This window comes from Harmonia axyridis, chromosome 3 (genome assembly GCF_914767665.1).
Source record: "Harmonia axyridis chromosome 3, icHarAxyr1.1, whole genome shotgun sequence".
In the NCBI taxonomy this organism is placed as follows: Eukaryota; Metazoa; Arthropoda; class Insecta; order Coleoptera; family Coccinellidae; genus Harmonia; species Harmonia axyridis.
In genome coordinates this window covers 18,669,338-18,682,754 of record NC_059503.1, presented here as the reverse complement: position 1 = coordinate 18,682,754, position 13,417 = coordinate 18,669,338, and positions in this window count along the sequence as shown.

Here is a 13,417-nt window from a genome sequence, read left to right as displayed (position 1 = left end):
TTTCACCTCCATTCGTTATATAGACTATAAAGAACGTCTGATATCAGCTTTGAATGTCGTGACATTATTTTATTTTTGATGAAGAAAATTCATCAAATGGATGGTACAACGAGGTTCCATTCCTATCTGATATCAATCATCCTACTGAAAGATGCCATTTCAGATATATTTTTCTTTAATTGCATTTTCTTCATCGATCACTTCGAGTAAAAAAGGTTAAATTCGAGGTTAAATTAAAAATATTTCGGAGACCACATTTATCGATTATAATTCTTTATTTTCTGTTGAAGGAAATTTGGAACGATTGAAACTGATGAAATACTTTGATACCGTCGATTTACCGGAAAATATAATTAGAGCAATTCATTTATTTAATCTTTCAATTGCCTTGTGAATCTAATCTTTTGTATTTTCAATTCATACATGTTTTTTCAACCATCGTTTATGATAGTTACGTAATGTTCATTGGCGGCGGTTATATAAAACTTTTATGATTTTCTTCATAATTATACTAGAATAATTAATTTTCTTCGTATATAAATTTTAAATAACCGATGGTATCTATGATACGTTTTCGAATATGTAAACAAAATTTTTACAATAATTTGAGTTACATTTTTGGTCCAAATTGCAAACAGTCTTATAATACTACGTATTTGCAGAATCGAAAATGAAAAAGGGTTTTTCCGAACACAAATTTTCTGTAGAAATATTCAAAAAGAAGTGTCGCCATTTTTTTCATAAGAATCTCATTAACTCATGAACCGTTGAGAACGGAATAGCATATTGCTCAAATTGTCATCAAAAAAGCTATCTAGTGATGCAATAATATATACTAGGTGTGTCATTTGAAATGAGGAAGTGGTAGTATGTTTCCGATATAACCGGAAGTTGTAGAGATCGGAAAATATTTTAGGGAGAAAGATGATTGTCTTAAACCCCAACATGCAGATTTTCAGTACAAAATTATGATTAGTTTTCCATAAAAAAGTCTAATAGGCCATCGCGGTGAATCACCCTGTATAAAATGGAACAGTAGTTCTAAACTCATTCACATATTTTGAAAATTATGAGACCAAAAACTATAGACTTCATGAAAGTAAACATTAAATTGTAAACACGGTCAAACAGAACTTTAGGATTGTGAGATGGTTGAAAGTTCATTTTATAGTTCTGAAAAAGATTAGATCAATATAAATTTGAACAAGAGTACAAAAGCTCCCGAGTCAACGTCAGTGTATTGTACTTTTGATATGATTCACCTTATACGTAATACGATTTTCTACTAAAATAAAAAAAATAGTGAAGCATTAAGTCAGTAACTATTTTTTATGCACCTTTGAAGACTTCAGAAAAGTAGCTTTTACTCCAAGAGCGCCATTGTCGCATTAACGACCAGCGCTCGAAAGCTCCTAACTCGCATCGGTGCTTTTAAATATTTTTTGGCATATGCGTCCTTCCTTTCCTTAACAATAATCAATACATCAAGCTTTTGAGTTAAAACATCACTGAAATCAAAAAAGAATAAATCTAAAAAAATAACTGCACCTATTTTTCTTTCATTTTTGCCTTCATTTGGCTGGTTAACATAATATGTCAGTTTAATTGCGAATTACTGCTGCAACTTATCAGAGCTATGGAAATCATATCGCATTTTGATTATGTTTGATGTCATCAACGTAACTGTCTCTTTGAACTTTACTAGAGAAGATCATCTGAAATAAAGAATCAAGAAGACGGTGATTAAAGCGTTCTACGTTGATTAGGTTATATCCGGATAGGTTAAGGTGATGTCAAGTTCAATGATAGATAATTGTCCTTATCATACATCACTTGCAATTATTATTTTCGTTCATTTGAGGTATTTATGGAATTCACCTAGAATAGTTTTTCTGAGCGCTCGTTCACCGAAGAGAATATTATTGTCACAATGTCTGTAATTTCATAGACTGAAAGTAGAATAATTTCAGAAGTACAAAAAGGTCGTCTTAGTGTTCTGGAGTTCAACGTATATTATGAACCGTTCATTGTAACAAATTTAGATATAGTTTTGTATTATCCCCATATTCTATTATCCCTACACCCTTGAACGTCTACCGGAAGCAGATAACTATATTATTTTCTCTAATTCTGTGGTTATTCCGTTCATTCTTCCACATCCTGTATCGTGCGAGAATATATCAGAAACGCACAGTTTTCATAGTTATATTTTATTATTATATGTTGGTACTCCGAACTTTCGGACACGGCTTTATCTGTCAATTTGCCTTAAAGAAATCAGTTCTGCCAACCAACATTTTTCAATGCAAAAATCACTAAATGATATGTATGGAAATATTTGATTAATTTCAATAAGAATGCAATGAATTAGAGAAAATAATGTATAATACTCGTACAGAAGGCTCATTCTACCACTCGTTCATTCAAAAACTCGCCACTTCGTGGCTCGTTTTTGAATTTTGAACTCGTGAAAGAATATCAATTCCTTCTACACTTGTATTAGAAATAACTATTCTGTAACCAGTTGAAAGTTTGAAATGTGTTTGTATTGTTCAAAAAAACCGAAAGCACAAAATTCAGTGTTAATTATGTATATTATATTCTGTCCTTCTTTTACATTTGTGTTACCTACCTTTCATCAAACATTGCCTTTATAATAATTTACTCTGCTATATTTCGAGCGTATAATTGACAATTTCTTTCTCTGGCCACCAAGATCTCCTAACCTACCACATATTTGCACACCTAGTATAATTCAATATGATGATTGACTTAATTGGTTGATTAAACCTAAATTGGTAGAATTTTCCTTATTATATACATATTCAACATATGGGACTGAATGTTTTTTTATTTCATTATAGAAGTAAACTATTGATTACATCTAAATTTAACAACACAAATAATTCCAAGACCAAAAATTATTTCCCTCAATACTATTGAGTGACCTTCTTTGTCAAATTCTTCGACATGTCTTTATTAATGTCAATTCAATCCTCCTACGAGTACCCTTAATTTCCAAGAATAAATGACAAAAAAAAAATCCTCACTTCAAGATTGACGCAGTTTCTGATTGAATAATGATAGAACAAAAGTAAAATATAGACTGGGTGTTTCTAACGTTTTGACCTAGCTGCACCCTATACAATCATTCAATTTGAAGAACAATAAAATAATGCTTCCTAATGATGGCGACTTTAATTTCTGTCATTTCGGCACACCCACTACTCTAGGAACCGAATTCAGCGTAGGGCACAAATCAGTTCGACGTGTATTTATTGACTGAAGCTAAACTCAGACTGCATAATTATTCTAGTTATAAAAATTGAAGAGACCTTCCTGCTAAGGGGTATGACAAATATACGGCTTTTTGGAATAATTCACTGATTTCTAATGAGATCAGGTAAGCAAGCTTTATAATGAAATCAATACGAGATAGGTTCTGTCTGTTTCGTTCAATTTTGAAATATCTATTGTAGAATAAAACGAATAAAACGATAAGAAATTTACGAGATTCCTCAACATCGGTCTTCAATTTCTATGAAACTCTTCAAGCGACGGAAAAACAATTTTTTAATATTCTAGAAATTAATGTTTGATAATTCTCAATTTCAATAATTTTGTCCATCAATAAATTCTTCGTATGTTTTGAAGTTTTTTGAGATTTTTTCACATATAGAATAAATTATTTTTATGCTTGATTTAACACAATTATATTGAATTGTGTATAATAATAATTGAGTTTTTAATCATTGTATATCAATTGAAATTCAGATACTTCTTTTGATTCTTGGGAGAACTAGGTTGATAATGATAACTTAAATTTTCTGAAAATATGTGCAGAATTTCATCTTCTCAGGGCCAGTATTTTGAAGCTCTGGTTCAATCCACAGTCATCGAACCGACGTCTTTAAGATATCCTTCGATTGAAACAAGTTGTATTTTTCGATGCTGTATGAACTACCGTGGTTGAAAACGATAATTATTGTTGCTTTGGTTTTCTTGTTAAAATTTATCACAATCGAATAGGTTCTTTTTTAATGTGAAAATGTAAAAAAAGTTCAAAAGAGCCTAGGATGAAAAAATTGTCACAATTATACCGGGTGTTCCTGAATTGGAGGTACAAAAGAAAATGTGTAGATTTGATTTGTTAGATTCCTCTCATCATTTCAAGAAAAAAAAAATTGTGGGCATGGGCCCGGAAACGCTTTAATTGTTTTTAAGATACAGTGTTTCTTTCTTCTCATAGCACATTCTCTTTACAAAATATATCTACAACTCAAGTTGAATATGTGTATATTCTAATTTAGAGTTTTCATCATGTGATATGCTTATTTTAAATGCAAATCTACAAGGTGATATTTTTTCTGGAAAACCGCCCACTTCTTTTCTCCAGAACTTTTTTTGATGCAGCACTGATGGTTTGAATAAATTTAAAAAGAATATTTGATCCAGCACTACACTTTTTGCTTTCTTTCAGCTACAGATTATCAGAAAAAAATATCAAACAATTCTCTAGTAGTACTCAGGAAAATCCAAATTATAATAAAGATCCAGTTAGTAAACTGTAATGAATAAATTAGTCATAAGTTTTGGTAAGTATTTACCCAATCTGTAATGAAGATTTTGTAAACTGGTATAATCAACACAAAAAAGTTGGACTACAAGAAACACCCTGAATCTCGAAAACAAATTATTCAAAAAATCTCTCATTTTCCTTTATACCTCCAATTTAGGAACAGCCAGTATATATTTTTAACGATCAATAATAAATACTTTGCAATAAAATATTTTCATTTTAATCTGAATTAAATGTCACAGGACTTGATTAAAAATGTCCCATTTATATTCATTGCTAACAATCAATTGATCTGCCAATGCAATAAAATGCAGCAAGTAACTATACATTAAAATATCGAACTATACCATATCATTGTAAAATTAATTCCGTCAGTGAAATAATAATCCTTCTGGGCATTGTTGACCAAACGCTCTATCATTTCGTCAGGACGTTTTTATTTATCTTTCGAATTTTTAGCCGAGGCTGGTCTTAAATGATAAAATTCTACTCGCTGATCCGTCCGGCTTTTACAAGATATAACTCTCGAAAAAAATATGCTTACTAGAAATTTGAAATTCTCAAGGCATATTCTGAGTTCGAATATCTCAGTTAAGTCCATTAATCAAAATACGTCCAATAGTTCCTGAAGTATACACGAATGAAATTCTGTTTTCTTAATAATTGAACAAACTCATTCTATCGATCTCAAATTGAGAAATCAGTTTCAAAATGTGCATGGAGAATTTCGTGGGGCAAATTTAAGGTTGAAAAAATTCCGAAACGTAAATTGTGAAAATTTCAAAACATATTTTGAGAATAGTTTATAATTATTGAAAATAATAAACCACAACTAGCAAACAATTACATGCTTCTAGGTTGACAACTTCTGGTTTAAAATCAACGTGATTTCGGTTGAACTAATTCAATAGTTAAATAGATATACCTCTATAATATCACTTCGTTCCTTCTCACTCAAATTTCTTATAACCCGGGAAAAACAAATATCGAGGACTCGAACCATTTCATAATTCGGAGAAACCTTGTATCTATTTTCAAGCACGAATTTAAGACGATGGATTAGTTTTAATTGTCTCAATCCCTATTAATAATTCAAAAAAATCTCGATGATGCGACCAAAGTAACTTGAAACGATTCTACAACGAGAATTTTCGGACATAAGTAGATTTTATCACTCTCGCTATCATTTCATCCCATTGTTAAATGAAATGTCCTTGCATTAGAGTAGTTACATCATTCCATGCCATGTCTAGTATGAGTGAACCAAAACAGAAATTATGTCAGTTTCTATTACCCGATGAAGTGTTAATGCACTTCATTTATTGATGCTATAGACAGTTAAATGAATATTGACTGTATAAATGAAAATGTGTATACTTAGACTTTTACGCGTATTTTTGGAGTCAAAATTTTAGTCATAAATATCAAGGTAATGTTCTACTTTTAGTGAAAAATCTAACTAAACCATCATCAATTTTCTATAGGAAATAAATTATTGATTTTCTTCAAGAGATCTTTCGTAAGCAGGAAAACTTGTGGTCCATGACCTTGTTAAGGTTTTAAATATTCATAATTACACATATTCATAATTACATTGTAGGATTGATCCCATAAAACTATAATAATTTCCGATAATACTATTGACATTTTTATACAAACCTATTTTTGAATTATTCTTAAGAATCAAAGGGATGACAAATAAGTAGAGATTTTATAGTATCAGGCCATATGCATATAGCTAATATTAAAGAGTTTGGAAGGACTCTCTTGCTTTAGCTTTCATAAAGGAACTTTTCAATAACAACATTCATTATTGAAGCAAAGATCAAAACCTGATTGTTATTAAAAATCAATCAAATGATATGTCAGTCATTTCAATATACAGGGTGTTGGAAGTACAAAGGAAAATGACAGATTCTTTGGATGATTTTGAGAAAAAAAGTCCTATAAACATGGGCCCGCAAACGCTTCATTCTCGAGATATATGTAGTATGTTTTTTATAGGTTAATAAGTACCTACCTAATAAAACTCATAACTACACAGGTTACTAACTAAATCTTTATAATAATTCGGATTTTCCTGGGGATTACTAGAGAATTTTCTTCCCGAAATCAGTAGCAGATACGACAAAACAACTAGAAACCAAAAAATGTAGTACTGGCTCAAAGTTACTTAATACACTTTTCAAACTACCAGTGGCTCACCAAAAATGTAAGAAGCGGTCAATGTTCCAGAAAAATATCATCCAGTAGTTTTGTATTCAAAATTAGCATAATTAGCTACTTATTTACCCAATCTGTAGGAAGATCAACAAAGATTCGATGAAATAGAATAATAATCACAAAAAAGTATGACTACAAAAAACACCCAGTATATCGAAAACAAAGTGTTTGGGGGCCCTTGTTCATGGGATTTTTTCTTAAAATTATCCGAGGAATCTGTCATTTTCGTTTGTATCTACCTCCAACTTAGGAACATCCTGTATTCGATGAGAAATTCAATTAATTCCCAATTTTCCTAGCTTCATCAACAACGTAATTCAGTCTCACCTTCAATTAAGCTTTACAAACCTTCAAATTAGCCAATTAAATTCAGAATCGAATATTATCAAGTCCTACTTCATGAGTATCAACAGGTCAAAACGATTTGGCATAGAGCTGCTATTCTATTATTACAGTTCTGCTGAGTAATGGTTATCGAAAAATATCCTTTTCATCTATTTATATTTTCTCTACCTGCTGAAATTATGTTTTTCGAATTATTGGTCCACATATAGTTCAAGCAACAATTTGTATTGTTGAGAAAATTGATTTTTGATTAAAATTATTGAATCCATATGTGGTATCCTACCCTACAAGATATATCAATTTATACGGTAGAATTGAAAAAAGTTATTTCTTTTCTGAAACTAACTATCAATTATAAATATATAGAGGGGTTGAAATTTTATAGCCAACATCTCTTATTAAGGATGTCTATTCAGTGTCGAAATGTTGGTATGCTCCTGGTTTTTTCTCCGTCTAATATTTTACAATAATCATTCTTGAGGTTAATACATCGAATGAAATTAACTAATATATGATGAAAATCCAAAATTAAAGCAATATAGATCAAACTGGAGTGATTTCCACTAAAATTGACTACAACCTGTATGTGTTCATTTTTAATTTATAACAACAGTATTATAACAACAAATTTTCATTATTAGGCACCACCATACATAGGTATATGGTTTTAATATATATTAAAACGGATATATCCATATTCATCAGCATCAAAATTAATATTTTTTTTGTTTTATTTAATCCACACCAACTTTGACTAAAATTGAATTATGAAACATATATTTTTTCAATTATGTTTTTACTATAACTAAACAGTTTTCCAAAAAAAAGGGCTCATCGAAATGGCTGTAGGCATTGAGATACATATGAGCAATTCTAGACACAACAGTGGAGCCAACTTATTATTTCATTTCCATATTTAACAACAATTCAAAACTTCTATTCCATTTCATTTGTTGATCCTTTGAACCTATGTTCATGAGGTAAATGTAGTAGGTAATTAAACTTGTTTATGTATAGAATATATTGCACTAATGCGCATTTCATTAACCAGTGAAAATGAATGAATATAAATATCTCATTTTAGAAATTACGTAAATTCAGAATAAGACTTCAGTCCAGTAATGATATCATTCCCATATAATCAATGATTTCGCCATTCAAATTCGAAGTATTTCGAATTATATATATTATTTTTGAATTTTATAATATAAAAATGTTTAATATGCGGGTGTTCTATATTAATTACAATGGATACTCAATTGATAGTTGTTTATGATAAAAGTGTCAAAATTTTCGATTCTAGTCTAAGATGTCTTTTCAAGAATTTATCATTTGAAAATTCAGCTTAAACTATCCTCCTTTCTCACACGGTGATATCAATCAATTTTTGTCGATTATTTCGTAGTTGGTTCTGCTACTTTACATGGATAAGAAAATGAGGGAAAAACTAACATGAAGTCAGGAGCTTTTGAATGTACGTTCATTCATGCGTCAGTTGCACCCTTGAATAACGCATAACTATGTATAGGAATATCAAACGCAGTTTATAGGAATTATTGTGGTCTACAAGGCTGCAAAAACTATTCGACCACATGTAGAAATTGTCCTTGATTCTTTTACTGTCGATCCTACTGACACCTACTGACAACTGTTTCTAAGCATACTTTTCTGTTATTAATAAATCATATCATCAATAGACATGAATGAAACTTTTTGATCCATTTATTTTCTTAATTAATTGAAATCGGAGATCAGAGAATCTTTTTTTTCTCTTCACAGAACTCAAATTACTACTTTGAGGCAACAGCTCTCAATCAACTAAAGTCATGAAAAAAGAATTGCCACGAGAACTGAAGCCGATTAACGAAAATGCGTTACAAAAATGTTTTGATGATTCATTGGCGCACGTATATTGTTTTCGAAATGAGCCTTTATAGAACCTGGTATACAATGAAGTTGGACCAATAGCACACAATTTCTGTGACATTAACCATTTGCTGGTACTTTTTCGTCGAATGATTGGAATTTTTTATTTATACAATTCAAAAAAATGTATTATTACAATTGAATCGTTCACAAATTTAGGGATATTTGCCTGTCCTATAGTTGCCATCAATTTACGATGTTGTCGATTTGTCATTATGTTTTAAATTCATATTTTACGTTTTCATTTCATTCTTTTGAAATTGGTTTGTTTGGTAACTGAAAATATATAATAGTACCATGCAAATTACGAAATCGAACACAAATTTCAAAGCGTAAAAATATCTATTATTGTTGATTTTATGGTTAAACTTGGAAGAAATACAGAGTCTACCAACGAGGCTGGAAAACGTTTTATGAAATTATTTCACCGCTGAAATTAATAAGAATATACTATATCTATACATAGTAGAAATGTATTTGATCTTAGAAATAAAATAATGTCATAAAACGTTTTCCAGTATTATTGCCGGACTGTGTATGATAATAATAATCATAATTGTCTTTATCTACAGACAATAAATATTTCCTTTTTGAAGGAATGAAATTAAAGTATCAAGTTTTAATTATAAACAGAATGACATATTGGCAACATCATGAATTCATGGCAACAAAGGGACGAGCAAATATCTCCAGATTTGTGAAAGCTTCAAGCAGTAACAAGAAGTAATATTTGGTTGGTCAAGTTTTTCGATCTGAGTAAATTTCAGTTTCTGAAGATGACAACATCGTTCTAGAAACGATTAGAAAAGCGCTTTCAAAAAGATGTGGATTAGAGCATCTAATTTTTGGTGGAAAAATCTAAAAAACACAATGCATAGTATTATTCAAAAAAAAAAAACATTCGTGTAGATGCAAGAATCCTCATCTCCGACTCGGATTTTTGTTGCCAACAGCACCCATGCTTGAATCAATTGTATACACTTCGAGTACATAATGTAATTCACATCATTATCTGTGGAAAGAATCTATGTAAAAACCCCAATATTTCTAACATTCACAAGTGTTCAATTCCACAATTTTGAATGGCCACCCAATGATGTTTATGTTTAATTTCAGTATACCTAAACTGTTAAGAAGTGTTCTTGTATCCACTCATACTTGAAAAAGATCTGACTGGCCACTCTTGTTGTTTGTAGTCTCTTTTATTTGAAGGAGATTGGCAAAACTTCAGTTGATTTCCACATTATTCCCTATGGCGCTCATATCAAATTTCGCTCTCGTTTCCATAGAGACATATAGCGCCACCTACGTAAGGAATGAGAAGTATAGTCAATTTCAAATTTGCATTGCCTGAAATGTAACAAAGCGCACACCAGTATTCCCACCTCTTAGGTATTCCATACTTCGTAATAAGAATCACTCTATTTTTTCTGGAGACGTCCACGTAAGTTCCGCCCATGTTTTGTTTTGGACCACGGGGGGATCGATCACACACAAGCGCACTCGATTTCTGAAAAGCTCCTGAAAGTCAGTGTACTCTGAAAGCACAGTGAACTCACCCCTTTTTTATCGTCACAGGTAACCCAACACCAGCACGTAATTAAAATCCCGCACAATTGTAGCATTGTAATTAATTGATAACAACAATAGAATTCACCGTGATATGAATTAACGGAACAAGCTGATGTAGTGGCCTGGCCAGAGTCGATTGTGAATGCAAATAAAATTCGAGTGTAGTTTTGTTATTGTAGAGCTTCGGTCATAATTTTGTGTTATTGTAGGTATAGGTGTAGGTGAGTCATGAATGCACAATTATGAAAATGGAATCATTAGTTTGGAATAAATGGATTCGCGTTTTCCAGTTATTTTTATTTCAAACATTTTATTTTCGTGTTAACCCCAAAGGTGAAATATTCAGTTTATCGTCAAATAACAGTAATTTTCCAACGAATCGGAAATAAGATTCGAATCTGAAAAGTATTTCCAAATTTTTTGTTCACTTTCGATTACAGTGCTATTCTATCTAGAAATGAAATCGTCGTTTTCATCCAATTTTCTGGATTACTTTCATTACTACTCGAGTAAATTCAACAACGTGAAAACACGCAAACTGGGTATAAATAATTTTTGATGTGTGTAACAAGACGCATACCTAAATAAATTAAATTTCTTGGGGTCTACTCGTTGCTATTTCGCTAATCTTTTAATCCATCTTCATCGGACTTCTTAGGAATTCTTAGTAAGGTATTCAACTACAACTTTTCAATTTTCAATTTATGAACACAGCTGATAATCAAGATAATAAAAGCTTCTGATAAATTCACAAGTGGTGCACATGGCATGATAGTTATGGAAACAAATCTACTCATGATAATCATTATCAATAAACGAGAAGTAGATTCGCACACATATAGGGAGGCCCCATGATTTTGAGGGTTTTGAAATTTTTTTAAATAGATACCCTAAACCTACCTTGTTGGGTAAAATGTGATAAATGATAAGATTCAAACTGCCTACAATTCAAATTCAATTCGAAACAGTGATAGTGCCCAGGATATAAATTGTTGTATTGACTTGTGGGTACTAGGACAAATTAAGAAATTGTTTTCATTTTTTATTTTTGTTCACCTAACGTTTCACCCAATATTTGGGCTTCTTCAGAGGTTTACTATCTTAAAAACACACTTCATCAATTAGAATTAACATATCTATTGGGTTGTTATTTGTAAAAAAACAAAATCTCAATCAGAAATCATCTATATTATAATATAGATGTTAGAAGTTAGAAGTCGTGTATATTATGATATATATAGATGATTTCTCTTACATATACTCGTAGCAAACAAATAGATATGTTAATTTTTTTTAAAGGAGTGGGTTTTCTAAGATAGTAAACCTCTGAAGAAGCCCAAATATTGGTCGAAACGTCAGAAAACAAAAATAAAAAGTAATAAAGACTTCTAAATTTGTCCTTGTACCCTCTCGAATTCTGCAATATTATGGAAAACACATTCTGGAGTTTTTTTTTGGGAGTTCTATACAATACTGATAAAAACATTGAATAAGAATTGAATTACTGCCTAGCAGTAAATGATAAACAATTTCAGCATCTCGATACTAAGGATTCCTTCAAAAGCTCTTCACTCTTACACCGAAATCAACGCCAGAAATTTCAAACTCACGGTGCTATTTAAAATTCTTGAGGAGGTTGCCACCCTCCTAGGTGTAATGGTACACCTACGAATTTGCAATTACAACATGTTTTCCCCAAAAAAAATTGACCTCGAGAAAAAAATCGGCTAGGTTGTTTCATGTGGGCCACTCTATATATTAATACATAACCCAGAACCCAACATATTTATACCCCTACTATATTATTGAATATAATGTGGAAGTTGAAAAAAAAAGAATAATAAGTACCAATAATGAAATTATCAGTTAGCGAAATTATTCCTTCCTTATTCAATATAATAATAATGATAATAAACTGCATTTGCTTTCATATTGCTTATTTTCAAAGGGGAATATTAGTTTTATTGTAGTTTAACTAAACTTGTAATATGTCAGAGGTCACAGCTAGTATTCGTTTCTTTTAACGGAAAATCCCTCGCGCTTCTAACTTCAAAGGTGTCCAATACACAAACTTTGCAATTGAAACATGTCGATTTATTCGACTTTGTTGGCAGAGGTGATATTCAAACGAACTGGTAATTCAAAACTTTCCTTCATACTTCCCTTATTGAGTTGGATCTTTTTCCAGAATTTGTTGTTTTTCTAGTAAATCGCAGTATGTTCCTCACTGTTAAGTATAATTATAATTGAATGAACTATTTCTTCAAATGAAAATAAAAACAATGATGCAATGAATTGTCACCTTATGATAAATTTTTGATTTTGAGTTAGCTACGTCCAACTCAAAAACTTATTACAAACTATGAAGAGTTGACACGATATTGAATAAAATCAGTAGTGAAATAACCAATATGTACTTGAGTTCGCTTGAGTTTGAGTAGTTCTCGAGCCAGTTGTGCCTATAGAAAATATTAGGGCTGAAACTTTCTTTCAATTTTCTATTCAAATTATTCAAATATATCTAAACTATTCTTGAATATTCAACTATTCAAGAATATTCAAACTATTCATGAATGTTCGAAATATTTTTGAGTATTCATTCAACTATACACGAATACTATCTATGAATATTGAAACTATCTATTCATATATTATAAATGGTTAAATTTTTCTACCACCAATTTATAAAAATGAATATTCGAATGATGATTATTGGAATGCTTATTGGATTATCTTGTAATGTGTTAAAATTATGCATGTTATATTTGACCT